Consider the following 4,077-nt stretch of genomic DNA (forward strand, 5'->3'; position numbering starts at 1 on the left):
GAGACTCCAACTCAAAAAAAAAAAAAGAAAAAATTTTTAATTCAATAAAAGATTTTCAAGATAAAGTCAAGAATATCTCTCACAATATGAGAGAGAGGAGAGAGAGAAAAACTGAAAACAGAGAGCAATAGTAGGAGAGAAAAGATGCAAGAATTAAGGAATTGATCTTGGGAGATCTGACTCCAACTGAAAAGAATTCCAGAAAGAGAAAAAGAAAAGAAGTTGTCGAAATAACATAGAGACATATCCTTGAGCTAGGGGACACAAGGAGTGCAAGTTGAGAAGGCCGACCATTGCTAAGGTGAGGGACAGAACAAGAAAATGTCAGGACAAACCCCTCCTAATCAGGGGACCAAGAACTAGAACACCTGACTATCTTCCAGCAGTCTAGAGGCAGTGATGGAAGGCGGTGGAGCAGGCAAAATCCCAAAGACAGATGATTTTTCAGCCTATAATTCTTTGTCCACGGAGACTAACTTCAAATGTAGGGAAAATAAAGATGCAACCATGGGCATGTATTCCCTTAATGAAAATAAAAAATAATTTTTATTGACCAGGCTGGGTGGCTCATGCCCGTAATCCCAGCACTTTGGGAGACCAAGGTGGGAGGATTGCTTGAGCCCTGGAATTCGAGGCCAGCCTAGGCAACATAACAAGACTCCACCTCTACAAAAAAAAAAAAGAGTCTGCTGCTCTTATAAATTCCTTGTGACTTCTTCGAGAATTACCCAGGGCAACATGCAAATCATGTGTGTGTATTCAAATTTTTTTACAGAAATTGAAACGTATCACATTGTATAGATTCTTATAACTTTTGGGGGGGTTAACACTATATCTTGAACATCCTTTCATGCCATCAGGTACCTATTTACCCATTATTTATTTATTTATTTTTGAGTTGGAGTCTCACTCTGTTGCCCAGACTGGAGTGCAGTGGCTGCTCCCGGCCATTGCAGCCTCGACCTGCTGGGCTCCGGTGATCCTTCCGCCTCAGCCTTCCAACTAGCTGGAACTACAGGCATGTGCTACCATGCCCAGCCAATTTTTTTGATTTATTGTAGAGATGAGGGCTCGCCAAGTTTCCCAGGCAGGTCTCGAACCCGTGGGCTAAGGCAATTCACTCACCTCGGCCTCCCAAGGCAGGGGATTACAGACTGAGCCACCGGCTTACCCATTATTTTAATGTGTGTAGAGTTTCCATTGAATCTATGCCATATCAATTAATATTTTGATTATTTCTGATGATTTGCAAACAATGCCTCGTGACTTTCCTTGGATACACATTTGTATGAACATAACAGTGGAAATAAGTTATTGGGAGGGTGATTGCCCAGTCAATGCTAGTAACAGAAGACATCCTTTTCTTGATCCTGAATTTGATGAGAATGTTTCTTAATTTTCAAGTATGCTATATACAATGATAAAATATAGAAAATCTATCTTTTTTTTTTTTTTTTTGCCCAGGTTAGTCTCGAACTCCTGGATTCAAGCATTCCTCCTGCCTCAGCCTCCTAAAGTAGCTGGAACTATAAGCCCATGCCACTTCACCAGGCTTATTACCTATGCTATCAAGCTTTCTTAATTAGAAGAGGATATTGAATTTTCTTAAATATTCTTTCAGCATCTTTGGCAATGATTATATGGGTTTATTTTTCTCCTTGGCTGATTATTATGGTGTCTTGTGTTAATAGATTTCCTTAATTTTCTCTTTTCTTTTTCTTTTCCTTTTTTTTTTTTTTTTTTGAGTTGAAGTCTCACTCTGTCGCCCAGACTGGAGTGCAGTGGCACGCTCCCGGCCACTGCAGCCTCGACTTGCTGGGCTCAGGTAATCCTTCTGCCTCAGCCTTCCAAGTAGCTGGAAGTACAGGTGCGCGCTACCACGCCTGACTAATTTGATTTATTGTGGAGACGAGGTCTCACCAAGTTGCCCAGGTGGGTCTCAAACCCACGGGCTCAGACAATCTACTTGCCTCGGCCTCCCAAAGTGCTGGGATTATAGGCTGAGACACCGAGCCCGGCCCTGCTCCAATTTCTAATCTCATCCCTGCTCTGATATCATCCTACAAGCAGATGACACAATTTTCCATCTGCAGCCAGAGCCCCGTGAGCCCTGCTCACTCAACATCTCATCTTGCACACTCCACAAACACCTCACATCACATTTCTCTCCTTAGGGGTTCCCCATTCCCCTCCCATGTCCCTATCTCTCTGAGGACCATCACCATCTCTACAGTTGTTCAAACTTGGAATTTACTCTCGCTACCCTCTCTGTCAACCTCCACATCAGATCAATACCAAATCCTGGTACTTTTATTCTCTAGTTATTTCTGATGTCTGTCTATTTTTCTCCATCTTACTCTCCCCTTATTGCCCCAGACACTTTCATCTCTCACCTGGACAATCACAAGTGTCTCCTGTCAAAAAGACTTGTCCCCCTCCCATCCACTGTCCACACAATTGCCAGAGCTTTAAACATCATTTTTATACTTTACTAGACAAATTATCCACAATCTATGAAAAGTACAAAGGACATATAGTTTCACTTCTTCCCCTTTATTCAGCTGGACAGTTCCTCTCCTCACAGGCAACCACTACAAGTTTCTTGTTTTTTCCTTCTGGAAGTATTCCATGCATTTTACAAACATATACAGATAGACATTGTTTGGTTTTAGTTTTAGTTTTTACTCATATAATTGGTAATACACTCCTATATATGCACTATCCAATATGATAGCCACCAGCTACAGGTGGCTTAGGAACATTTAACATGTGGATAATGTGACTAAGTTTTTTGGTTTTTGTTTTGTTGTTTTGTTTTGGGGTTTTTTTAGTTGAAGTCTCACTCTGTTGCCCAGGCATGTGCCACCACATCCAGCTAATTACTTTTTATTTTAATTCGTTTAGAAACAAGATCTCACTGTATTGTCCAGGCTGGTCTCGAACTCCTGGCCTCAAGCAATCCTACCACTTTGGCCACCCAAAGTACTGGAATTATAGGAGTGAGCCACCATGCCCAGTCAGATTGAGGTATTTATTGGATTTTTAAAACAGAAAACTGATGTTTCCTGTGTATCCACAATGACACACATTGAAGATATTTGTGGTCAATTTTCCGAAATAGACTCTATGCACGTGTCATGGATATAGCTGTTAAAAATCACTAAAGTGGCCAGGCTTGGTGGCTCAGTCTGTAATCCCAGTACTTTGGGAGGCTGAGGCGAGTGGATTGCCTGAGCCCACGGGTTTGAGACCTGCCCGGGCAACTTGGCAAGACCTTGTCTCTACAATAAATCAAAAATTAGCCAGGCATAGTAGCTCACGCCTGTAGGTCCAGCTACTTGGAAGGCTGAGGCGGAAGGATCACCGGAGCCCAGCAGGTTGAGGCTGCTGTGGTCAGGAGCGTGCCACTGCACTCCAGTCTGGGTGACGGAATGAGACTTCAACTCAAAAAAAAAAAAAAAATCACTAAAGTACAAATGCTATAAATCATTGCTGGCTTATGCAACTGTTGAAAGAAATAAGACAATGGATTTAATGATTTTGTTTTTTTACTCATTGCCAAAGCTTATTGGTTATTGGTTGGGTTGTAGAAGAGTTTTTCTAAGATTTACTGTACTCTTGGGCCGGGCGCAGTGGCTCAAGCCTATAATTCCAGCATTTTGGGAAGACGAGGTGAGAGGATTGCCTGAGCTCACAGGTTCCAGACCAACCTGTACAACTTGGTGAGACCTCATCTCTACAACAAATCAAAAAATTAGCTAGGTGCGGTGACTCAGGCCTGTAAACCCAGGATTTTGGGAGCAGAAGTGAGAGGATTACTTGAGCCCAGGGGTTCGAGACCAGTCTGGGCAACTTGGCAAGACCTCGTCTCTATAATAAATAAACAGGCCATAGCTGGGCTCGGTGGCTCAGCCTGCAATCCCATGCTTTGGGAGGCTGAGGTGAGTGGATTGCCTGAACCAGCGGGTTCGAGACCTGCCTGGGCAACTTGGTGAGACATCATCTCTACAATAAATAAAAAAAATTAACCGGGTGTGGTAGCACGCGCCTGTAGTTCCAGCTACTTGGAAGACTGAG

This window comes from Carlito syrichta, unplaced genomic scaffold (genome assembly GCF_000164805.1).
Source record: "Carlito syrichta isolate Samal-C Ts95f unplaced genomic scaffold, Tarsius_syrichta-2.0.1 Scaffold302395, whole genome shotgun sequence".
In the NCBI taxonomy this organism is placed as follows: domain Eukaryota; kingdom Metazoa; phylum Chordata; class Mammalia; order Primates; family Tarsiidae; genus Carlito; species Carlito syrichta.